Consider the following 27,526-nt stretch of genomic DNA (forward strand, 5'->3'; position numbering starts at 1 on the left):
TCTCCAACCTTTTTTTTCCCCCAAAGTTCATGCCAATATTCCTTCCTCAGAGAAGCCTTCTCTGTTCCCCATAGACTAATATAATTCCTATTCCCACCACAAACCCACACTAGGACTTGGAGGTCTCCATTAAGAGCGTTTAGTTGTAAGAATATGTTACTTAATAAATGTTAATGTTAACCAATCAGCTCAAAACGATTTTAAATAATCAATGTAAAGTATTGCAATGTTGCCCAGTGAATGTGCTTCCTTGTTATGTAGTCATCAGAACTTGTAACATCTTCAAATTGATGGAATTCAAGGGATTTTAACTACCCTGAGATAGAAAGTGATCTGTCTTGTCTCCATATACCTGGGAAGCTATGGAAACAACAGTCAGAAAGATCTGAGGCTTGATTTACTTATGCAATGATTGTTCTCACCATTTATCACCCACCGGGAATATTAGCAAAAATGATAGAAGTCTGTCTTCTGTCATGTCCATTTAGATTATGTGGCAGAAAAAAAAAATACCTCCTTGGATCTCTGGACATTCTAGAAAGCAAATATAATTATCTCACCAAGAGAGTGAGCCTTGGCATTTGAAGTGAGGTATAGGCTATGGAGTTTGAGGTAATTGGAGCAGGGAAGGCAGAGATGATGAACGGGCAGTAAAGAGCCTCCTCAGGACTTTAAAAAGCTCTTTCTGGCCTATGGGAGTAACTGGAAGGAGCTGATGTACAGAGTCCTTGGGGGAAATTGTTATCCATTTATTTATCCTTGCATTCCTTTCATTCATTCCCCAACCATCTATTGGGCACTTACTATGAGCAGCCCCCGTGCTGGATGTTGGAGGTACAGTGATGAATGAAACAGAAGCAGATCTTGCCTTCCTGGTACTTCCAATCTAGAAAGGAAGACAAACATGATTATATGAATAATTTGCTGTGTTTTTGATAAGTGCTATGAAGTAATATTCTAGAGTATAAGTGCTTATCATGGGAGGGGGGTAAGGATGTGGAGGTTCTTAGGAGGCTTTTCTGAGGAAGTGACATTGAAATTAAGAGATTTAGGTAGTCAAGCAAACAAGACGGGACCTGGGGGGAGGGCTGGATGGGTGGGATGGATGGTGAAGGAGGTCGAGTAGTCCCGGTTGGTACAATAGGTCTTAGGACACTCCATGAACTTGCTGTAAATGACTAACAAGGTTAGCTCCCTTCCTCCCTCCCTCCCTTCCTTCCTTTTCTTTTGCTTTTCTCTCTCTTCTTCTTTTTAAAATTGAATCATGTGGAATTATAATTTCTTTTTCATTTTGCAGGACTTCCTTTTGGGGGGAGGAGAAAATATGGCATTCAAGAGATTAAAATTTTGTTTTCTAATGAAAACCTAGAACACACTTAAATTGTATTTATGCTTTTGTGCTCTTTTTGCCACTTAAGGTGAAGTTAGAGGGAGAAAGAGAAAAGGAGAGAGGATTCCCAGAAGGAATTAATGGAGGGACAAAGCCAGGGAAAACAGAAGAAAATGTAAATTAATGGGCTTTGTGTACCAACTATTAAAAAGAAGTGGTTTTGTCCTTTCTTGCTGGGACATCAAGGTTTAGACTGCTGTTTTTTATCATTCCCTCATGATATGAAAATTTCCAGGTTAATCCAAATTCATAACCCTTAGCTTTATTTTGATACTTGTTTTGGACATCTTTAAAAAATTATTCTCCAGGATTCAGTACCCAGAATCCTATAAACCTAAGTGCTGGGTAAATGAAGACAGGAGCCCATTAAGTTTCAGTTCACTAGGACTCTGCATTGAAATCCAAAGGGGCGAACTAGAATGTGAAGCAGGTAAGGAATGAGCAGAAACATACTAGCTTTCTGATTTGGACTGCAGTGGAGCTTTCAGGTTTGAGAGGTCTGACGGGTGTCAACTACTCATGGCATTGGAACTGGAGATAGATTGTACTCCCTTTCTCTAGCCAGAGGTGGAACCAGCACAGCAATTCAGTTGATGTTCAGTGGAAAGATAGGTGGTTTATCCTCAAAGGGAAATCAGGGTAGGACATCGGTTGCAATAACCATGACAGTTGGGGATTTCACTTGAGAGCATTACCTGAATTTAGGATGTGAGAGAGAATAGTCACGGGTTAAATGAGGTGATGGTATAAGGGAAGAACTACATCAACAGCAAATAGTCAAATATCCCAGCCAACTATTGGACATTTGAAAGGAACATGTGGATACACCAAAGACATTGATGTTACTAATATCAAGGGAGATTTATCCATCATGCTTGAGGCTTGTAACAGACTTAGGAAGAGTCGTAGGCTACTTAGTACCATGGAGAAGTGAAAGCAATGAAAAGAGGCTTGAGCATCTCTTGAAAACTAATGTTTGAAAACAAATGATGTGGGTAGACAAACATTGGGCAATTTCAGTGAAACTGGAATCAAAGAAATCTTGAACTTTGCCTGGCTTGATGTGTACACTCAGCTGACAAAGCCATGCCCTTTGGCATGCACATTCGCTTACATATCCTAAAATACCACCCTTTCAAAGAGTTTTAAAAATCAGTCTTACTAATTTACAGTTCCATCTTTGGTTCGAATGAGTGGCTCCTAAAGGATATGACAGAAAGCTAATAAGATACATGAGCACCTTAAATTATTGTCAAAAAAGATAACCCAGGTAGTCTCTGTGACTACTCTAGGGCATCTCATTATTATGTTCAAATAAAATTAAGAAGCGCCTGGGTGGCTCAGTCCATTGAGTATCCAACTCTGTTTTAGCTCAGGTCATGGTCCCAGGGAGGGTCATGGGAATTAAGCCTGGCTTCAGGCTCTGCATTGAGCATTGAAACTATTTAGGGTCCTCTCTCTGCCCCTCTACACCACTTACGCTTGCGTGCTCCCTTGCGCTCTCTCTCAAATTAAAAAAAAAAGTAAACCCACAAAGTAGTAATGTGATTATTTAAAGAAGTGTAATATATTTATAAGTATTATATGAGAGAGGCTATATTAACCTTTATATTTGTGTTATAAAAGCTCCAATTCATCTTTTCCCTTAATTCATTTTACAATATTAAAGATCCCACATTTAGATTGAAGAGAACAGAGTGGGTGTTTAGTACTCATAAAAATACTTACCCCTGCCACCATCCAAATTAAGTGTATTTCTTTATTAAGACACCTTGTGATAAGATGTAAACATTCTTTTCTCTAGCATTAATGAAAAATGGTACACCCACAGGCAAACAATATGCTTCCAAGCCCTTTTAAAAATAATTTGGCATTAAGTAGATACTTAAAATATCCTGATCCTAGAAATACTTTTTGGGGACATAGAGGATAGAAGATGGGATACTTTTATGACGTGAAAAAAAAGGCAGGCAGAAATGAAGCTTACAGAAAGCCAGAGAGGTATAATGGGCTCCTGTGCAGATCTGAGGTGTATGCTTCGCTGCATTCTTAACCAGGTTCTATTCAAGGGAAGTCTTGAGTAAGTCAACCCAACTTTCTTAGACTCGATTTTCTCACCTGTAAAATGGGTAGTAGCAGCTCCCTCCTTGGGTTTTGGAAGGATCAGAAGTGAATGGGTGTAAAGCACAGAGACCCTGAAGGTGGTGCAGGCTTACCTATGATTTTCTTCTGAGGCGATTCCTATGTTGATTTGAGGACTTTCATTTGGGTTATTTAATGTGATCCCTGAAATAACACCCACTTTTGTTTCCTGGGTATAGAGGCAAAGAAGATAAGGGAGTTAAAGTTTATTATTAATTCTCCCCAGCTTCTAGAGGGAACACACCATTCACAGTGTGATTTTCTTCCTCAGCTCATGACCCTTTTCTTGGTCACTAGTCTTTCCTTTTCCTTGCACTCTTAATTGGGTTAATGGTGATGGCATTAATTGTGGGCTAGACCAAGGGGTAGGGATTAGTTCAAAACAGAATAGGGGAGAAGGTTGCCTATTTGAGATCTAGGGTGGTTATTTCCTCAGCTGGTTCTGTGGCCCTTCTATTTATTCATAGATCCCTTACTGCTGGACTCAGTGGGATTATGCCAAAATCAACAGACAGCCTTGCTTGTGTCCTTTGTGAAGAACCATCTAAGGGCTATGTAGAGAAGGTAAATAAGCCAAGACCACTTAGCACAAGGGAATGTGTCATTGCAAGCATATCTTGTGTTAACTGGCCATTCCATGGAGATCTGTGATGAACTCCATGAACTATGGCTAGAACTGAAAGATGAAAGATACTTTAGAGGCCCAGAAGACTTCATTGACTTTTCTTTCTCGTAGCCTTGGAAGTAAATTTCAACCAAAATAGTCTTTTGACTGCACTATGTGTCACCTGCTGATTTTTAAAACTTAATTCTGTAGTATAACCCAAGAGAATGGAAAAAAAAAAAACCCTACATATCATTTAAGAAATACTTAGTTGTGAGCAAACTAAATGCAGATCAATGAGGGGAGGTTAAGTTACATTGTCAACTAAGTGAAAGATTTGTAATTGTAGCCATTACAAATGATAGCTATGAAAAAACTTAAATGTTAAGTAAAATCAGTACAATAAGTTTTAGAAGAGAAAAAATCATAGTTACTGTAAATTGTGGGATTATTGTGATTTTATTTTTTCCCCCCAGTGTTGCTTAATGCCATTGACATTCTTATAAATATGCTGTTAAAATTGAGGAAGTCAGGTATTCAACTATGATTATTACCATCAACAAATTAAAGTTATGAATCCATCATAATTTACCCCCAATAGTAATTAGTCTATGAGTTTTAAGAGGAGAAACTTCAGGGTGCTGAGACCAGGTAAAATTTCTCCATCCCTTTGGAGCTCAGATTGCTTAAATGTAAAATATTCTGTTGATGTTGAGAAGATTAAATATGATGAATGTTGGAAAGTAATTATCTGGTGTTCAGCAATCACACAGGAAGATCTTTAATGTGTTGGTATATTTTGAAGGAATGACCTCTTAGCAGTAAAAACATTGCTTCTGGCAATGGAAATTAAAAATGAAAGTCTTACAAGGTGAATACCAGCTTATTGATCTAAGTCATTTATTTTGGAATAGGAAAATAAGAGCTAAGAGGAAACTTTGTGTTAATATACAAAATCCAGATGGAGAGATTGTGCTCCTTCTAATACACAGAGTCCATGGGGACAGCAGGGCCATAAGGTTGAAAGTTGTCTTCTGGGCAAGTGCAAATAAGGTGTGGACTGAAGGTCAAGAGCTCAGACTCTGGAGCCATCCTGCCTCTACTCGATTCCCAGCTTTGGTGCATGAACTTGGGCACCCTACTTAAATGCAATTTCCTCGCCTATACAGTGGGGTTAATAAAAGCACCCACTTCACAATTAATGATGCCTTAATGGTTGCCGTGTAATATACCTAGGAAATGGCAACTATGATAACTTATTTTTGTTTCCATAATTTTTGTCATTTATTCACTTTTGATTTAATGAGCAATACCACTTACATTGTTAATATTATTTTTGGAAATGTAAGTGCTAATGCTTTTAAAAGATAAAATCTTTAGATGTATGTTCTTGAGGTATAAATACTTAGGAAATGAGTGCAAGCAAATTTTCCTCCAGAACAGTGAACACATAGTGACCAAATAACCCTCCCCCCAATTTTATTTATTACAAAAATCACTTTTCTCAGGAAGTGATCAGACTTCTGAATGAAAATTAAAACCATTTATTCAGTTAGCAGGATATTAGCTATAATGGGGGAGTCTCAGCTATCAAACGACATTATCAAAAGAGCCACCAGCGCTTTGCTGGTCTCAGCTTAAAAAAATCAGTATGCATGTAAGTGCACATGTGATATAAAGAGACATGCATTTGTGATGACAGGTTTTATGAAAGCATTTCCCTTAAGAGTGCTATAAATACACAGCTTTTCCTGGTGTAAGTAAATTCAATTTATAGGTTTATGTAAATATGTAAAGAAAGTGTTTTAAGTAGCCTCACCAGCCTATACCTTTGCTATTATATTGAAAAATACTTTATTTGTAATATTGTAGTCCTCACAGTTTTATCGAACAGCCATTGAGCCCATGGCATGTAGATTTTCATTGCACTAGGACTGAAATCCTGATTTTGCACCCAACCTGCTCCTCCTCCCGTCTCCCCCTTCTGTCACATGATGCCCCCATCTACTAAATTGCCCTGTTTGATAATGTGGGGTCCATTTCCTTCCCCTCCTTGCTTACATGGTGCCCATCCTCCAACCAGTCAGTTACCATAGTCTCTAAAATGTCTTCTCCAAATATACTTGAAAAGCTCATCTCTTTTGTTGTCTGGTTAACTGAAGTCCTTGTCACCTTCATCTATACTATTCTAGTACTTTCCTACCTATATCGTCTTCTAATCCGTCTACTAGAATGCGTTAGAAGGTAACCTTAAAACAGTAACTTGAAAATGCAAATCTAAGTACATTAGCAGACGTTTCCCATATTGCTCTACAAACACTCATTCTGCAGAATGTTAAAAATAATACATTAGGGAAATTCTGGTTTATATCCTGTTAAACAGGATCCTTCGTTGTAAGATTCATCAGAGCTTTTGGGATTTACACATTTTTATTAAAAAAAAGTTTTAATGTTTATTTTTGAGAGAGACAGAGAGAGGGACAGAGACAGAGTATGAGCTGGGGAGGGGCACAGAAGAGAGAGACACAGAATCTAAAACAGGCTCCAGACTCCAAGCTGTCAGCACAGAGCCTGACACGAGGCTCAAACCCATGAACTGTGTGAGTTCATGACCTGAGCCAAGAACCATGAGATCAGGACCTGAGCTGAACTCAGACGCTTAACCAAATGAGCCACCCAGGCGCCCCAGAAATTTACACATTATGGTTTTCGAAAAGGATGTTGTAATATATAATCTCTCCTAAAATTTACTGACCAAAAAAGATTTTTTTTGGAAGTCCACCAAGAGGAACTGATGATTCATGGGATGCGCTTTATGAAATACTATTTTGTTTGTCTCTTTAAACCCTCAAAGTTCACAATGACATAGAAGATGCAGCGTGAATTCTTTAGCATGCTTTATAAGAGCCTCTATGGGCAGCCCCCTGCTATCACCTCATTCTGCACACTATATCTGTTCTTGCACACACACTTCTGTTCTGACTCTCTACCTATCTCGATCCAACATCATATATATTGTCAGGTATTGCCTGTACTGCTCTCTTGACTTGAAATGTTTCCCCCCTACCTTATCTGCCTGATGAACTCCTCTTCATCCTTCAAGATTTATCTCTGTAAAACTTTCTCTGACCCACCCAAGCAGTGGATTTCTTTGTCCAGTATACCTCCAGTACTGACGTCTCCTAGAGTTCTCATCCCACTTCATTAAAAATAATGTATTTGTATATAGCTCTCCCCCACCCATTCTCTGCCTGGCTGGGAATTCATTAACAGTCAGTGTTCTTAAATCTTTGTCCTGGCACCTGGCACAGAAATGTGCTCAGTAAGAAAAGGATTAGTGCTTGTGTTGGACGTGAATGGATACCCTGCTGTAAGAAGAGAGAGCTACAGTGCAATTAAGTTAGGACTGTAACAAAATCACAGAGGCAAGACTGTTTTTACTAATTAACACACAGTAACTTCAGACATGAAATCATCAACAGGACTGGCATCTGAATTTCAACTTCATTGTCTCCTAGAAAGACATGGCCTCGTATCAAATGATGAGAATTTGTAACTTTGAAGGTTACTTCCTACCTTCTTTATTTCTGGTCATGGTTACCATATCTCTGAATAAAAAAGGAAAAGAATGGCCTTCAGAGGGGCTGAAATCATTATTGAATATGTCACATCTCAGATCTTGGAAGGAGATCAAAGGAGAAACAATAAATAGGGGTTTTTTTTTCAATCTTTTGATTTAACCGCTCACTCTTGGTTGGCTGTGGATCATTCATTTTTGAAAACAAGATAATTATGGCAACAGCTGTCTATAAGAAGCAAACAGCAGTGTCTGCTTTATTCCAGAAGAAAGGACATTGAGAGAATGAACTTACTCTGGGTAGTAACAGGATAGTTGATGCAATCAAGAGGCATCTAGGACTCATATTAGTACACGTAGGAAAATGGTGCTGGAACAGGATAAAAGACTTTCCCAAGGTCACAAGGACCAAACATGTAAATTTAGTGGGTTGCAAAGACATGTTTTTACCCATATTTAAAGATCATCAGGCAAAATAATTTTGACAAGCTTTTTCTCTTTTATCTTCAATTTCTGGGTAGCATATGTCTTTTATTTTTACATGATTTGTGTTAGGTTGTTTTAGCAGAGATACATGGAGAAGAGATCCAGGAATGAGTTAGGAGGAGATGAGTGGTGGACATAGACAGACTCGGGCAGGGCAGGTGAGTGCTGGGCCAGCCACCAGGTATGATGGTGGATTCTTCTAAAGCCTTCTTTGATTTTCATTCTTTTCTTTCAAAAAGTAGTTAAAAAGCCATTCCATTTATGGAAACCAGATGTTTTAGATTTGCAGCGGTGGGAAGGCAGACTTCAACAGAGATGGTCACAATAGTCGGGTTTGGTTGTGTTTGCTCAGGGTAGGCCCAGCAATGGATTGAAGTTAGATGTAACAGCTTTTTTTTTTTTTTTTTTATGAACTTTGGTAGACTGGCTAAAGGAAGGACATAGTTTCACAGGTACATAAATCAGCATAATCTAACATGGGTGTGGCCTTGCTAGAATGAGAGCGATTGATGAAAGAAGTAGGGGCTGTCTTTTGATATTTGGGAAGCTTCAGCCAACCTTACTTCAGGAAGAGGTAAGGAAGGACAGTTGCTGATTTACTCCTTGCCCTTAACCTTCTCTGCACTTGAAAAGCTGTGTAAGATTTGACCTTAACATTATCAGAACTGCAAAAACAGTAAAAATTAAAACTAGATCAGTAAAGTAGTCGTTAGTGAGAGGCTATTGTGCACATAAGAGTTTACAAACTGGGAGCTTTCAAACCCAAGGCAGATACAAAGCACTGACGTTTAATGTTACAAGATGGCTTATAAAATGAGGAAATTGTTTAACCTTGAACAATGACTGCTTATTACAATGGGGATTTCTAGGAGGAAGGAGATTAAAAGCGATTATCTTAAGCCATTTTAGGAAGATGACTTAAATTTTATGACTGTCTTATGTGATAGAAGCATTTATAAGAAATCACCTAAGTTTCACTTGTGACCGTGAAATCAGCTGGACTGAGTTTTGCTTTCATGGCATAAATGAGTTTGTTTATGCAGCCAATTCTCAAGTTCCGTCTCTGTCTTGTATCTTACCTCAGCACCACGTACACACAAAGCTTTCACAAACCATCTAAAGATCTACAAGGCTAGTATGCTCAAATCTTGTTGCATTCAAACTCTTATAAAGATTGTTTTGGTAAATCATAAGATTTTGGAAACAATCAGAGCAGTTTCTAGTATGAGAAAATTGGGGCTGCTGTATGATTTTAATATGTGTGAAGAGTAATTGAAGTTTTTTTTTTTAATTATGTTTATTTTTGAGAGACTGAGAGCATGCACGTGAGTGGGGGAGGGGCAGAGAGCAAGGAAGACAGAATCTGCTGGAAGCTCCAGGCTCTGAGCTGTCAGCACAGAGCCCGACACCGGGCTTGAAGCCATGGACCATGAGATCATGACCTGAGCTGAAGTCGGACGCTTGACCGACTGAGCCACCCAGGCGCCCCGAGAGTAATTGAACTTTTAATCTAAGTGTGGATATCTCAACCTCGGCTGTACTGATGCTTTGGATCTTGTGGTTGTTGTAGATGGCTGCCCTGGGCATTGTGTGGTGTTGTGCAACATCACTGGCCTCTATCAAATAAATAACAGTAGCAAAATCTCCGGTCAGCTGTGACAAATAAAAATGTCTCCAGATACTGGTGTATGTCCCCCGCAGCCCTCAAGTGCCCTGGATTGAGAATGACCTAACATGCAACGTGTACTTTCTCACTGTGAAGTAAAAACTTGCCTTCGTAACACACAAACTTTCAACTAGTGCTGATGATCCTTTTCCATTCTTCATTATACATGTGTTGAGCGTCTTACAATGAATCAGATGTTGGGGATACAAAGACAATCAAGAAACTGCCCACACATAGATTCTCACAAGGAAGACAGATGTAGGAGATAAAGCATTACTGTATTGAGTTGGAGTGTAGTTCTCTAGAGGCAAGTCCCTGGTGCCATGGGAGCCCCCAAGGACATGGAATCAAATCTGGAGCAGAGAACGCAGGTGAGTTATGTAATGAAGGGGATTTCTGCACCATTTCAGACTTGTTTCTCCTGTGTTAAATCCACTTCCTTGAAGATAAGGCCCCTCCTGGCTCCTTAGATGCAAGAAAGTCATTAATTTTAGTTACTAAACATTCCCAATAAAAACTGCACAATCTTCTCCTGAATGGATTTGGTCCTGCTGGGTGACTTTCACGTGATTCTGTGTACATGAGAGAGCCTGAGACAGAGGGGGTTTTTGTCACAAATTGTCATCACTTTCAGAAACCTGAAAAAAACAATCAGTGTCAGGGAAGTAGATATCCTCGCTTTTAAAGAAAGAAGGGAAACTTGAATAGGACTTAAACGCTCCAGAAAGACTAGGCATCCCAATTTACTTTATTCCCCTTGTCTGAAGAGTTGTTTTTTAAAGAATCATGTATTCTACCTCAACCGGCCATAATTAGAAAACTTAAACTCCAGATAAATTAGCTTGGATCTAAATCTTCCTTTGGGGAGGTGAAGATTCTAACTTTACAATTCCATAGTACAATGGCTTAGTATTATACTTGAATTTTTATTTAAATATTTATAATATTGCCAAATACAAAGGGTAGTGCTCTGAAATTGCAGGGGAAAAAAGACACTGTTTATTTTTAAGCATTTATAGTCTTGGAGGGAAGATGATTGCAAAATTCCCAGGTTGTCTCATGGGAAGGTAAGATTAGTGCTGTGAAAGACTTGAGAAAGTGGAGTAAAATTTGTGAATGAATCCACTAACATTAATAAAGCTGCCAGAAAGCTGTGATGTGGTTTCAGTAGATTGTTAATAAATTTATTTTTCTTGTTAGAAACAAAAGTGAAAGGAAACTTTCTCTTAAAATGTGAGAATTCCTTCCCTTCCACCCATCCATTCATCTGCCCGATGGCAGTTGTACTGATGTTGTGAAAACAAGTCAAACTGTTACTCTTGTGATTCAACCCCTTCTGTGGCTTTCCACTGCTCAGAAACTGAAAGTCCGACTCCTTCCTGTGACCTACTAGATGCTGCAGTGAGCTGCTCCCTCCTGCCTTGAACCTCAAGTCCTATAACTGTCCACCTTGTTGGGAGTACTTCACCTATTTTGCCCTCATCAGGACCTTTGCATACGCACCTACAATTCTCTTCCTGTCGCTCTTTTCTCCTGTCCTTTACTGGCTCCTTTTTCATTTTTCTCCTAACAGCCTGCATGTCATTTCCCTGGGAAAGTTCTTATTTTCACTGTTCACTTCCTCCTCTATGCCACAAAGCATTCCTTTAGAGTACGAACCCCTGTCTGTTTTTTCCTAATAGATCCCTGAACACAGCATAAGAAAAGTGTATGTTTAATATGTGTACTTTAAACGAATCAACAAATACATCTCTTCAAATGTTTATTACCTACGCTAGATTAGGATCTTCTTGGGGGCAGGCGTAGGTCTATTTTGGTCACCATTTATAGATCACTTTGACAGATTGTTAAATGTTTTTTGAAGATGGAACTGAATTAATCAGGTGATCTCTAAAGTCCGTTTAAGGTAAAAAGCAAAAAAGCAGAAAGAGAGCAATAGCAAACGACTAGGATCCTACTATTAGGCTGCCAGTGGGTCTAGAAAGGAAAAATAGAAGTTTGTTGAGCTAATGAAAAAAATAGTTTTGGGGCACCTGGTGGCGGTCGAGCATCTGACTTCAGCTCAGGTCATGATCTCACAGTTTGTGAGTTTGAGGCCTACATCAGGCTCCGTGCTGAGAGCTGGGAGCCTGGAGCCTGCTTCAGATTCTGTGTGTCCCCTTCTCTCTGTCCCTCCCCTGTTCATGATCTTTCCATCAAGAATAAACATTTAAAAAAGCAAACAAACCCTATAGCTTCAAAGTTAGAGTTGCAAATATCTGCTCAGTTTGAATTTATCATGGAAAAATTCCCTAAAAGTTATTTTCATAACTTTTTTAAACTTTTTAATTTATTTCTGAGAGAGACACGGCGTGAACAGGAGAGGGTCAGAGAGAGAGAGAGGGAGACACAGAATCTGAAACAGGCTCCAGGCTCTGTGCTGTCAGCACAGAGCCCGACGCGGGGCTCGAACCCACGAACCGCGAGATCATGACCTGAGCCGAAGTCGGCTGCCCAACCGACTGAGCCACCCAGGCGCCCCATATTCCTTAAAAATTTTTAAGCCAGATGTAATAATTTTCAGTATGGTTCTTTCTCTTTTAGAATTGAAATAGATATTCCATCAATCATTAATATTTCTTCAGAATCTGTCAGTACTCTAACTGGCATAATAAAGATTGTCAATGGGGTTTCCTATGGTCACGGTAATGGAGAATTCTCAAGCTTTAATTATGGACCACATGAAAGACCTACATTCATAGTGTATAGTTTTCTCTCTCTAAAATGATTTCCAGTATTGGCCACCAGATGGCACTGTCTGGGAAAACCATTCCCCGCTTGAGGAAGAATTCTTTCTTCAGCCACTTGATGGCATCTCTCCATTGTTTTCAAAAACTCTTGACCTACTCTTGATTCTTTTTTGTTCTGTCTGCATTGCTTTACCCCTGCAGCTCTCCCTATCACGTGCATTCCCACCTGCAATTCCAGTCCTGGGTAAGGGTTTCTAAGCAGAAGGTCTGAAGAGGTTTATTTAAGAAATATTCATTGTGAACATTTATCATTCTAGTCCTTTAAACTGTACTTGAGAGAAATTTTTCTTTTAAAGGAAATGGAAAGCTGTATAGGATTTTTATTTTAGTTAACAGAAAATTCTATATAATGTCCATTATACAAAAAATTATATATGTATTACGTATATATTATATGTATATGTATATATATAATATATATGTGATACATATATTATACATACATATACATGTATATGTATTACATATATATGTATATATAACATATAATATACATTTATATATATAATTTTCTGTATAATGGACAAAAGGTGTGTGTATGGGAGTGTGTGCTATTTTTGTTTAAGGTCTTTCTTATTACTTGCATGGTAACATTATGCTGTTGAACTATCTTATGAGTACATGGAGAGGGCTTTAAGCTGTATTAAAAATACAGAATATTTAAACTTCCTTTGCCTGTTGAAAACTTCTATGATTTTTTGTAATATTTAGGGTAAAATATACAGCCACATCAAAGCTCAAATGCACCGAAGACCTTGGTTTTGTAGTATGTACAGGCAAATGACCCTTTTCAAATGTGTATATTTTTTTTCTTATGGACTGGTAATTTTTTCTCTGAGTTTGCATATCTCCTCATTAACTTACTTGGCCTTATAAGGGAAATTTTGGTTGGCATTTTATAAAACAAAGCCTTAGGGGATCATACTTTCAGAGGGACACTTGCCCAGATCTTTTTAAAGATGCTCCAGATGAGTTTGGCTATTAACAGTTTGCAAATGAAATGAAGCAATTTTTGCAAACGCTATTTTTAAGTCAGAGTATATTCTACACAAATCACTGTTTTCATTGCCTACTGTTTAAAAGCAAATCATAGGCATCTTAAAACTCATTAGAGATTACCTCCTTTGAAATAAATTTGTTTTTATATTCTTCCTTCATGAAGATTTTTATCTCTGTATCCTCAACAGGCTTTTCTTTGTACTTGGTGCTCTAAAGCTCCCTTATTTCCACAAGACACAGAATTTAGATTTATGATCTTGAGGACTCTTCCAAAATATAGTGTTCAGGGAATTTGACAACCACAGGGATCTGTGTAAGTGTATAATAATTGAGGTACGTTCTAACACTTATACCAGTGCTCTGTTAAAAGTGCCTTGGCTGAATGGGAGAGTCACTTACCCCTCTTAAATTAGTTAAGATGGAATTTGCTCCAAGTAACAAAAAATAAAAAGTAAAGTGAAATGCAAGACAAATGTTTTATATCCTATAAAAAAGAGGACAGAGGGATGAGGTTGGTTATTAGAGAGCCTGACAGATATCCTTTTTTCTTTCCCTCTTACTGTTCCCTGACTGCTAGCATCTTTGGCTTGGTCTCCTATGGTCACCAGACGATTGTGTATTTCCATAACTCACATTCAAACACCAGGATGTCCAGATGGGGGAGGAAAAAAAAAATCGGACCATGTCAGAGTCAACTCCCTTAGGTCACACTGGCCAGAATTAATTACATACTCCATTCTAAATCAATCCATGGCAAAGCAATTTGACTTCCGTGCTTGCTCAGACTATTGAGTTTACCTCCAAGTCACATAGTAGAGGGGGGAATTTTCCAATGGAAAGCATCCAAGAAGGGTTGACAGGGCTTTGGGTAAACAGCCAATCATTTCTGGTGCCCTGGCTTTCTCTCCGTTGTTGGAAGCATAGGAGAACTTGAAAAGATTCAGTAATCAGATAAGAGTGAGAGTTTGCTTAAAATGTCAGTATTTTAATGTTCTTGGATCATGGGCCTTTGGGGAATGATAGACCGTCATTCTTTGAGATTGGGCTGCCACATGGGTAAAGCTGGTTTCCTTCATGTTCCCTCAAACATGTCAACTATTACACCTCCTTTGAAACCTTCACTCTAGCTGGTACTAAAGCATTTATTACAAAATAGTGATTTGGGGTTCTGGGCCTCCTTGTTCTTTTTTTAATTTTTTTTTAAATTTTTTATTTATTTCTAGGAGAGAGAGAGAAACAGCGTGAGCAGGGCAGGGTCAGAGAGAGGAGGAGACACAGACTCTGAAATAGGCTCCAGGCTCTGAGCTGGCAGTCAGCACAGAGCCCGACGCGGGGCTCGAACCCACGAACCGCGAGATCATGACCCAAGCGAAAGTCAGACGCTTAACCGACTAAGCCACCCAGGCGCCCCTGGGCCTCCTTGTTTTAAACCCTAGTTCATAATTGGCTGCATGTCCTGTTTCCATCAGAAATGGTAATCCTCGGCCATTGTTAACGACTACGGAAGAGGAAGGAATCTATTGTTCCATCAGCCCCTCTCCCTGGCAGTTGTTCCTCACTCTGAACCAGTGACCTCCTATCACTGAGGAAATGACGGTCGGCTCGTATGAATCCCCTCAAATGGTACTCTGTCTTCCACCAAGTCTCTTCTTCCCTCTCATTGTTGAGTGTGGAATATTTCTATCTTTCAGTGCTATTCTCTCTGCCAGTGTTTATTTTTTTCACCTGACTCTTTGAGCCTTGTCGTCCCGGTCTTCCTCTGAGTCAGACATTTTGGACTTGACTTTGACCTTTCCCTTGACCCTCATGTGCAATGACTTGCCAATTTCTATTGATTCTCTCTCTCAGGCAACCCTCCCATCACTCCCTGCCACCACTGCTGTCTCTTGATGACACAGTTTTAGGTTCTTGGAGCTCAGTAGATCGGTTCCTTGAATCTAGTTGTGCAGTAGTCTGGCATTTGAAATAGAGTTTCTATTTTGCTATATATTTTTTAGCTTTATTAACTATTCTGAGAGGTAACCTTTTGGTAATCTATATTTGCTTTGCAGTACATGAGAATTATGGGGTGGACATAAAACCTGAAGAGGCTAAAATGGTAGCAGCTAACTACCAAGTACCCTGAGAGCACTAATTAAAGTGTCTTAGAACTAAATCTTCCTGATATTAGAGTAGATAAATTAGAACTGTGTGAATTTACAGAGGCCAATTTTGAGATGGCAAAATAAATCCTATTATTATTCACACTCTGAAAGTAGGTTGATAAAATTGTAGGCGAACGTCAGTTAGTTGTGTGAAACTAGTTATTTGTATAAATGGCTATTAAGTAGAGCCAATTCAATTCTGGGTACTTTTCATTAAAAGCATTGTTGACTTTCTTTTCTTTGTTTCTTTTAGTTAGAATCTCAGTCCATTATATATTAGGGTCAATACTGAAGGGCTTGGTGAAACATTTCATTTTGCAGAAGCATGTACTGAAAAGTGTGAAGGGGAAGCACCTTCAGCACTTACATTTAGTTTGTATACAGTACACCGTTGACTATTCTGCTTTTGTTTTCATTGATTTCTCCCATTCACAAATCCAAAATATGATCAGTCTTGTTTGCAAACTTGATCAGAAGGTGGCTTTTTTAAACTGTTTTCCAAAATATAAATACTTAGAAATAAAAAAAATATAAATCCTACAGAAAAACATAAAACATTCTTGTAAAACCATTAGGGTCTCTGTTACTGAATTCCTGGTCTAATTAGCAGTGGATCGAGTAAAAGGTATATTATGCAACAAAATAAGGATCTAAATTACCCAGCAATTCATTTACCCAACCTTGACCCACGTCAGTCCCATTACCTAATCTTAAAGTTTCAAAACAATCTTTAGAACCCTTGACCATATTCTAATCTCTTTCTCAATTTATGACTTTGGGCTTCTGCTTCACTGAGAAAGTTCAAGATCTTCTTTATTAACTTCATCAAATATCCTTACCATTTTGCTTCTGCAAATCTCAAATTCTTTCCCTCCTTGGGGCCGTTAAGCCCTCCTCTTTTCCAATGCAAACTCCAAACCGCCATGTATTTAATAACATCTGCTCCTGTCCCCTGAATCTCTGGCCATTAGTCTTTTGATTGTCCAGGCTATGCCCTTTGAAATTGTTACCAATGCCTTCCAAGAGGTAATTGTCAAATGATTACCTATTGCTGTTGATTCATCATCTTCTCCATAATTCTGTCCAGTTCTTTGCATTTCCACCACTATTGTCCTGTTTATTATATATTTATATATATACACACACACATATATACATATATACACATACATATATATACACATGTATATGTATGCATATATACATATATATATATGGTATGTTCCTTCTATCCCTACTTTCTTGAGGGTTTTTTATCAAGAAAGGATGCTATATTGAGAAGATCATGTGGTTCTTATCCTTTGTTTTATTAATGTGTATCATATTGATTGATTTCCAGATATTGAACCAGCCCTGCAGTACAGGAATGAATCCTACTTGATCATGATGAATAGTTTTTTTAATGTACTGTTGAATTCGATTTGCTAGTATCTTGAGAATTTTTGAGTCCAGGTTCATGAGGGTTATTGGCCTGTTTAAAGTTTACCTTACCTGGACATCCTTAGCAGTACTAATTCTCCTTATGAATTCCTTCAGTTGTGTTGCTAAAGCAGTTGAGTTATGGGGTTTCTTGCCTTGAAAACATTTGTTCAGTGCCTTCTGTGGATCGGGGCGCCTAGTTGGCTCAGTTGGTTAAGTGTCCAACTCTTGATCTCAGGTCATGATCTCACGGTTTGTGAGATTGAACCCAGCATCAGGCTCTGCACTGACAGCATGGAGCCTGCTTGGGATTCTCTCTACATGTCTCTCTGCCCCTCCCCTACTTGTGTGCACACTCTGTTGTGTGTATCATCCCTCCCTCAAAATAAACAAACATGAAAAAAATTTTACAGAAAAACTTCAGATACCTTCACGCTTCACTCAGAATCTTCCTCAGTCTGACACAAACTATTTTTCCAAACTCCTCTCACAGCATATTCTTCCCTCTACCCACTTTCGACTTGATCACGGTGACTGTGGTACCGCTGCCGTCATGCCTCTGCTCATGATGTTTGGTCAGTTCAGAAGGTCTTCCCCACCAGCCCGTCAAAGTCCTACTTATCTTTCAGGATCCACTTGGAATGACATCTGAATTTTCATAAAGCTCTTCTCCTGATTCTTTACTCATAATTAACTGAACAGTTTCTGTATTCCTAAACAAATGCCTTATGGGGCTGTCAAATCACTTGACTTATCCTGCTTTTTACTGTATCCACTGGCTCATCTGCAATTTCCCCTTTGGGTGACACACCTTTTGAAGATGGTGACCATATCCTTTTTATCTTTGTAGCCACTTACACTTCATTTCCTGAAGCACTTAGTAGAGTGTTTGAAACCGAGCAGGAACTCAGCAACATTTGCTGGAATAAAATACCTATTCCTCAAATAGTCTGGTTTATGTTTTGATGTGATTTTTATAACTTTAGGTCATTTACAATGAAAACTAGAGCACAGTGCTCAACTTTCTAGTGCTCAGACACTGGTTTGCCTCCAGTGGATTTTTGGTGTGTCTAAACATTGATCCTCTTACCTTTCAAGGCAATGTGACAGGGCTTGGGGTGGCTTGAAGTACCTCAGTATCCATTACAAATATTTTATATGTTTACTGTGATGTGACCAAGGCTGTGAGAAGGGTTAAAAGCATGGGTACTGGAATCAGAATGACTCGAACAGAACAGTCTGTCTTCACAAGATGAAGAGTTTATGCTACTGAAGGGATGTGCTTACCTGGAGCCTTTATCTCCCCATTTAGAATATGCTCTGGGTTCCTGAGACCTTCTGCCCAGATGACCTTGTACCTACTTTTGGGACCTTCCCTGGCCTCTTTGCTCAGCTTGTTTTCCCTTGGCCCCTCCTCAGGAACAAAGTGTTCTCCAAGGATAGCTATTTGATGGGTGGGGACTGAGCTTAGACGTGTGAGCTGGGATTTCCAGACTGTGCATGTGATGTCCCTTGCAGTGTGGGACAGAGCCAGAATGAGAGATAAGTAGGTTGGAGGGTTGGGAGTCCAGAATGATATATTTCTATGCCTCTTGTGTCCCTGTGTGGAATCTGGGGGCATTTAAGCCTGATTTTTACATGTTTTTATGAAAGTATATTGCCAAAATAAGATTAGAGAGCATATTTTATGTAACAGTTTATTAGTGTGTTTATACCTTTTGATAATTTACACTCAGAATGTTTGAGTCTCCATTTGTTTTCTTCTCTAAGCCTCACATCTGTTATAGACTATAAAACTAAGAACATTAACGCTCCCTTATAGGCCGATAGGATAGATCAGTTACGATCATGTAATCACAGCACATTGTCTGGTTGTTAGAAAATGATTAGTAAGCACAGGCTCCCATTAGTAGTAGTGTTTATCCCTCCATTCATTTGTTCAGAATATTTTTGCTAGGTATGTACAATGGACCCAGCACAGTTTTAGGTGAAAACAGACATGATCCCTGCCCTCATGAAGTTTACATCTGTCAGAGAGACAGACAGTTGAGATTTATACAGAGAAGTTACAAGTTATGCCAAAGGCAATAAGAAAGGTGAAATGATAATCTGTAGTGAGTGCTGGGGCAGCTCCATGCAGGTAGAAACCACTTTGTCAAGAGGTGATAACAGGAACAGCAGAGAGGACAATAGCTGGAAGGAACCTCCACGTGGAGGCTGGAGCATGAGAATTCCACATAGTGGGAATAGCAGGTGTAAAGGCTCTGGGGCATGAATGAGGGCAATGAGAGCCAGTGTACAGGAGTCAATCCCTTCCACTATACCCCAGCTACCTGATACGATTTGAAATAAGTAAACAGGGGAAGTGAGTGTTTAATAGGATAAGCAGCTTTCATTTTACTTGGAGCTAATGGGCAGTCATTGGAGGGCTTTCAGCAGGGGGGGTGATAGGATCTAATTCGCATTTCTAAAAGCTCAATCAGGTTGCAATATGGAGAGTGGATGATGAAGGGTAATAAAGGCAATAATGGATGTTAAAAGGGCAAGAGTGGAGGTAGAGAAATCTGTGAGAAGGCTATTCCAGAAGGCCCCGGCAGGGAGTGGTTGTGGTAATAATAACAGTGGTCATAGTTAGTAGGAGTTGTACTAACGATCATTGTAGAAGTGACATCAGTGTTAGTATCAGGAATAGCACTCGTGATGATTGTGATAATAATATAGGATTTGTTGGGTTTTGTACGGAATACGGTAGACATCAAGTTTTAGATCGCCAGCTTAAATTAAATCCTGGTGTCAAAATCTAAATTCCTTCACTGGCAGGTTAAGAAAAAAAAAGTCAAGCTTAAAGAAATAGATCATTTTCCCCATTCAAGTAAGAACCTACACTTTTCTGAGCAGTGCTCTTTGGTTATAGAGAGTGTTTGGCTCTGGAGAACCAGACATTTCCACAGTCAGCTGGTAGTAGGATAAGCCTCTCAGAGCTGAAAGTCATCCTGTAGGTCCAGTCCTTGGCAGAAGACACTGCCTCTGAGGGCTTGGTGAAGTGGCTGGAGGTGCCTTGGTTTCTTTCTGGCTTCAAGTCTGTATCGCAGCCATGCACTGTGCACAGCCCGGTACCTTGTGCTGTTGATGGAAAAAGAAGTTTATACCTAAAATGCTGCTTTCCACATCTGCTTGCTACAAAAAAGCTATTTAAAGCTATTGAGAGGAAGTGATTTCCCAAGTTGACGCATTCGCAGATATGAGAGATGCTTTTTGCCTTCAGGTTTCCTTCCCAAAGCAATAAGGTCGTTCCCCTTCTTCGTGGATTCACTTTCTATGATTGCAGTTACTTCCCCACTGTCAGTAGTGGTTGTGAAACAGATGATCCTCTTTTCTACATCGACTAGTGTCAGAAGGTCAGTAGTAGCCTGACACTATGTCACGATGCCTATGTCATTCACCTCACTTGATCTCGTCACGTAGGCACTTTATCATCTCATGTTATCATAAGAATTAATACAATAAAACTCTTTGAGACAGTATCTACATAATTTATTACAATAGGTTGTTATATCTGTTCAATTTTGTTAATCTCTTAATGTGCCTAATTTATCAATAACTTTCTCTTAATTATGTATGTATAGGAAAAATTACGTATAGGGTTTGGTACCTTCCTTCAGTTTCAGTTTCAGTTATCTATTGGGGGTCTCAGAATGTATCCTCTGTGGATGGGGGGGCTACTGTAATATATTTTAGTCATTCTGATTCTCTGTGTTCACTGGAGAAATGAACATTGCTGCTGGATGTCTGATGAAATGAATATTTGGAATAAAATCACGTGAGAGAATTTTACCCAAGAATACTTAATATTTTTAGAAAACAAAATGGTTTATTTTGAGGGAAAGTGCACATGTGCATGAACAGGGAGGGATAGAGAGCGATTCCCAGTCTTAGTGCAGAACGATCCCATGAACAGTGTGAGATCATGACCCAGGCTGAAATCAAGAGTCAGACATTCAACCAACTGAGTCACACAGGCGCCCCTACCCAAGAATACTTTAAATCAACACTAATCAATAAAAAATTAACATCAAGCATAAAGTCCCAAGTCTATCTCTTCAAACTTTAATTCTAAAGCGAGTGTGAATATATCACATTTCTGTGATTTCTGTTGTTTTGCAAGATGCGTATTTAGAGTTCATAGCATGTCCAATCAGCGAGCTTATGAAGCATTATTAAGTTGCGTAACAGAGTTCCAATATATTCTATAAAAAATTAGTAATTGAACCCAGATCTCAATCCAGAATTACTTTTAAAGTGCTGAACTAGTTGAATTTTTGCCTAGATAGAGTTAAGGGCATCAGAACTGTAGTGAAAGGATCTACCAATAACATGAACAGGAAAGGCTCTAACAGCTTTGCCACCTAACCCTTGGAGAAGACGTTAACTCTAATGGTGTAAAATGCATGGTTACCTGAGGCTCAAGGTCTACTCAAAGGACTTTACATGCAGGTGAAGTAATGTATTCTGCTGTTAATGTTATACCCTACAAAGGGAGTGGTAATTTTGAGGTATTTTCCTCCATTTGCATTTCTCTTGGAAGCCAAGTAACTCAGAGGTTTTTAAAAGCTTTTTGTCTTTGGAAAGAAAAATAGTTTAAAAAGGTTGTAATGTTCATAAAAGTTCTAATGACTAACTAATAATATACAGCAAAATCTGCATTACAGGGAATTTTCAACATAAAAAATTGGGTATTCTTCTAGAAGCCAAAAAAGTTCAATTAAAATTTTATTCCTGGCATGACCTAGATACCACTCCATGAATTCTTTTAGCAGACTAATCCTGCAATGGGTAGTCTACAGAGTTCTGTTCTGTTGTGCTTTTTCCCAAAAATGTTGGTATTTTCTCTCCCTCTCCCTTTCATTCTTGTTTCTTTCTGCTTCTCCGAATTGACTTTCAACACTAAAATTGTTTTTGTAAAGGTCTTAAACACAGAATTTTTTTTCAATTTCTATCTTTGTTCCAAACAAGAAGAGATACATTTGTTCTTGTTTAATGCTGGATATTTAATGTAAACTTTTAAAAAGCTATATTGACCCTTGCATACATTTATCTGTATATGAATTACTACAGACTTGGATTAAAGATGTTAAGCTAATGGGTAAAGCCAGATGGTAGTAATAATGTATCCCATTGGCTTACAGTCATGGCTAGATTTACAGTGCGCTTATTGTCACTCATTCAGGACAACTCTTGTTTATTGCTCACTCTGGTAAATAGTGTGCCAGGGAGAAAAAGATGAATATGACAAGAGACTGTTCTCCAGGAAGGAGTAATCTGGCCGATGTCTCTTGATTATTTTTGTGAAAATAATAACAATCACTTAAAATTTCCCTTAAAAATCAAAATAATGATTCAGTGTCATAGAAAATTACTTTTAAATTCACAAAACAAAATTTTGATAAAGAGTCTAAAGCAGGTGCAAAAAGTAGTTACATACAAGGTTCATCCAGTTTCAGTGGGAGAGAAAGTTTACATTTATGTAATGAATTTCAAAATTCAATACATTATTCCTCTACGCTATATTTAGATACTACAAAGTTCTCTTTAGTTAATCCTTGACGAAAGAATGAAACCTTTCAAGCGAATAAACTCTTATATAGCAATGTGAATAAATTCAACAGGCTGCTCTAATTACTTCCATTTTCTAAATACAATGAAATTCCTCTTTGAACAAAGATCTAAATGGGCAAAGCAGCTTTTGGAAACTCCAATTCATTAGAGTATGAGACTTTGTCGTGGTGATATAATAGTTTCAATGCATGGCTTTCATTTTTAGTATGTTTAAGGACGTGGAGTCGATAAATGACATGAGAATATGTTTTCCTAATCCCTATTTAACTAGAAAGAATAAAAGTCCACCAAAAAATACTCATTCTAAAAAATGCGTGGTATATTGCAATTCTAAAGAATGAATGAGTATATTACATTTCCTCTTGAATTATATTCTCAATTTGTATAAAAGGAAACAGGCAAATATTTCCTATAACTAATGTAATCCTGTTTGGATTTATGACTTGTGAAGTCAAAAGGTGATTTTAGGCGCGCCTGGGTGGCTTAGTCGGTTAAGCATCCGACTTTCGCTTAGGTCATGATCTCGTGGTTCGTGGGTTCGAGCCCCGCGTCGGGCTCTGTGCTGACTGCCAGCTCAGAGCCTGGAGCCTGTTTCAGTCTGTGACTCCCTCTCTCTCTGGCCCTCCCCTGCCACGCTGTCTCTCTCTCTCTCCTAGAAATAAATAAAACATTTTTTTAAAAAGGTGATTTTATTTTGATTTTTTAAAATACTTTCTAGTGATGTTTACTTTCTTCACAATATTCACTCAACGATTTTTGAATGACAAATTCATGGCTCAATGTCGTTACATGTTTTTCTAAAGCACATTGAAATACATAAATGTAAGTTAATATTTTTGTCATTTAGAAGTGGGCTAAAGATCCTTGAATTGGAGGAGAAATGGGTTTTGAAATGTTTATCTGTGAGAAACTTTTCAAAGCCTACCAATGACTGTAGTAAACCTGTTTTATTTTGGTACAGGAAATGCTGTCCATAAAAATGTATTAATGTTGGTAAATTTTACTGCATAAAATGTTTTTAAAAATTCCATATTGGATTTGAATATCTAGGTTTTTAAAATTTTTTCTTCAAGGGAAGGAAGCAAGGAAGGCCGTTCCAAGAAGAGGGGTGCATTTGATCCAACACAATAAATAAGCACACTTGGAATATTCTAGTCTGATCTTTTGTACCACATTGTATTTTGGTGACCACAGGTTAGAATTGGTAGATCGCTATACCAAAAAGAATATTGATATATATATATATATATTTTAATTTTAGAGAGAAGTGCACATGAGGGAGAAGAACAAAGGGGGAAGGGAGAGAGAGAGACACAAAAATCTTAAGCAGGCTCTACATTCAGTGCAGAGCCCAGTGTGGGTCTTGATCCCATAACCCTGGGATCATAACCTGCACAGAAACCAAGAGTCGGAGGCTTAACCAACTGAGCCCCCCAGGTGCTCTGAGGAATATTGATACTTCTTAGAATGACGGCTGGCAGCTTAAGTGTTCTTCAAAAGTAACACATCAATACTCTTGAGATATGGTGGTAGCTGTCCTTCCACATTGAAGAGTTGATGATTATTTCATGTGATATGACTTAAAGAGCACTGAGAAGATCTCCATTTTTCTAAGTTTTCTTGACAACTTTCACATAGGCTCATTGCTTGAAGTTGTTATCAGAGATACATTGAGTTTATGAGAAAATGGCCTCTGAAAAATAAAGATGTGTATTATCTTCAATTTCATCGTAAATCCACACATACTGGAGCAGTGGGGACTTGAGGAGAATTGAGGGATGGGGAGTTGGAGATGGCTAAAATTAACTGGGGGCTCCACACAATAAAGGACATGAGAGCCTGCTTTGACTTTGAATGTCTTTCTCTGGTGGAGTTGATAATTTACATCATTGTGTGATACCTGGATAGGTAATTTCCCTTGAATTAGGGAGAGTTCCATGGAGAAGGAAACCAGGCTTACTCCTTGAAGTAGCAGGCATCATATTTCATGGACATTGTTCATGATCCATGTGAGATAGAATAAAAGTAGATTTACTGAGGAGAATATGGATATCCCAATAATTTAATGCTACTATAGCTTTTTTTCTCCATTAAAGTGCATTATGGGAATGCAGAGAAGATGTTACCTTTAAAAACAAGTTGAATATCTGTTAATCCTTCATTGCAGTGAGCCATTAGAAATTTGATAGGTTATAAAATTTGATAGGTACTTGACAGGTATGCCAGGGGGAATATGAAGGTAAAAAATCTGCCAATCAATTTTTTGAGAGTCTTCCAATCTTTTGCTCACGAGATTCATGTTGATGTTGAAAAGAGTGTCAAAATTAGGGGGGAAAAATGATCAGAAACTAAGTGCCTAAAGATTTTAAAATGGAAATTATCTTTCAGACCACCTATTAAATAGAAGTATAAAATGTTGGCTTTCTACTGCAATCGACACTCTCTCCCCCCAGTAGCTTATAAGAAAATGAAGGAAGGTTTTGAAATGAGGTGCCTGGTAAAGAAAGACTACTTAAAATCTCTAGAGGGAAATATTTCTAAAGAATAGGATGTAGAAAAATGTCCTATTGGGTGTGTTCTAGAATTATGCTCATACTATAATCATCACCTCATTCGGATGAAAAGAGCATTTGATTCAAGAGTATACTAACAACACCACACAGCCTAATTCTACCCATTTCTTGCACTGCACAATCAAACTACTTGAACATTTTGCAACTGTCATATATAGATTTCATTGATTTTTTTCTCAGAATATTTGAAAATAAGTTATATATAGTACTTCATGTAATGAGAAAGGCACTGACTTTGAACAATTTTTAAGAATCTTAGTTAGATAAATGCTGTTTAAGACCTATATCCTCCTATCTCTGTCCTGAAGGGACTGAGTTAATGTTTGTGACTTGAATGTCTTGTATGTGGAGAGTTGAAATGAGAAAAGTCATCAGAGCTAGTTGAATGCCACCCACCTTTATTTTAACAGATGTTAGTAGAGTGGTGCGTTATTCCTCTCAGTCTGAACAGTAAGCAGAAGTGTGTACTGTCTGACCCTTTATAACCCAAAATGTAATAACTTAATTCATCCCTAGATAATTCTTTGGATATTTGGGAAATTCATTCAGAAAAGTGAGTAGTAAAGTAACAACTTTTTGACTGCTAACTGAAACAGAATGATTTACTTATAAACCTCTGCTACTCCTAAATTTGCACAGCTACCTTGTATCCCATTTGCAAATAAGGAGGAAGTAGAAGGGAGAGTATGAGGAGACATAAATGATAGAACTTGAAAATCAAAAGAAACAATACACATGGAACAATCACTGCTTGATTTATAGGTGAGGAAACTAATGTCCAGAGAATTTAAATGCCTTACCACACTCCACACATAGCTGTAAATCTAACAGTAGAAATTATGTCCTCTAAATCCCAGCCAAGGGACACACAATACTTTACAAATTTGTGCATGGAGACAGGTAATTTATGTGTCTCTGGAAATTCTTTTAGGCTTTGCATTTTAACTTACCCTATTGAATGTGTAGATGATAGAGAATTGCTGAGCTTTTTAAACTTTTGTCACAACTGTGATATATAATAATTATTTTATAGGCCTACAGTTTGGTATTCAGGTAAGAAATTTGCAATAAAAAAGGAAGTCATGAAGCATTTTGCAAGCTGATCTCTGGTGTAAGTAATGTTTTGTTGGAGTAAAGAATTACTTTCGACCTTTATGGTTGAGTTTTGGTTAATGTATAAACAGTATGCATCGACAGAGAGCTCTTTGAAAATACCGAAACTTGAGTTTTTGAAGATTGATAATTTCTGGGGAACCTATCCAGATTGGCAGCCACTTGTGTCTGATTGTTGAGCATTGCATAATATCTAAGTCTCAGTCACATGTCTAAGAAAAACATTTACTTAAAATTTCCAATGTGATTAAAGCAATTTGCTGAAATTAAAGCAAACAAAAAAGTATTTTACCTATCAGAAACCATGGAAAATGTAGATCATACAACATAGATAGCATCTTCATTCATCTTATTCTGTCAGTTTGCCTAAACTAGCTAAATTGTTACACTTATTTCTTCAACAAATAAACATATTGTTTGCTGAGTATATGCTATGTACTAGGCAATGGGGGTACATACTGAACAAGATAAAGCTCCTGTTATTATGGATCTCATAGTCTAATGTGAGAGATAATAAAGAAGTAGAAATAAATTGAAATAGTGGTATATTCTTTGATACCAAAAAATAAAAAACGCAGGAAAAGTTTGGAGGCTCCTGGGGAGGAGGGAGGAAGACAAAATAGAGTGGTCAGGGAAGGTCTTCTTGAAAAGGAGCCATTTGAGCAGAGTCCTGAATAAGTAAGTAAACAAGTCATGTAACAATACAGCAGAACGTTCCAAAGAGAATAGCATGGGCAAAAGTCCTGCATGGCAATGAGCCTGTCCTATTATGGGAGGAAGGAGGAGGGAGTGGAGTGAACAGGCAAAATGGGAAGGAATTAGGTTGAGAGGTAGTCAGGGGCCAGAGGACTTGGGGAAAATTCCTTTCATAGGAGATCTGCAGTATCCATCTTCTCAGAAATTTGTCTTGAATGCTTAGAACTTGAATAGAGCTAGATATGACAATATTACCTGTTCATTATTTAAGAAATGCCCGAGTAGGCACTTTGAATACTTGATTTTACACAT

This window comes from Crocuta crocuta, unplaced genomic scaffold (genome assembly GCF_008692635.1).
Source record: "Crocuta crocuta isolate KB4526 unplaced genomic scaffold, BGI_CrCroc_1.0 scaffold41, whole genome shotgun sequence".
Lineage (NCBI taxonomy): Eukaryota > Metazoa > Chordata > Mammalia > Carnivora > Hyaenidae > Crocuta > Crocuta crocuta.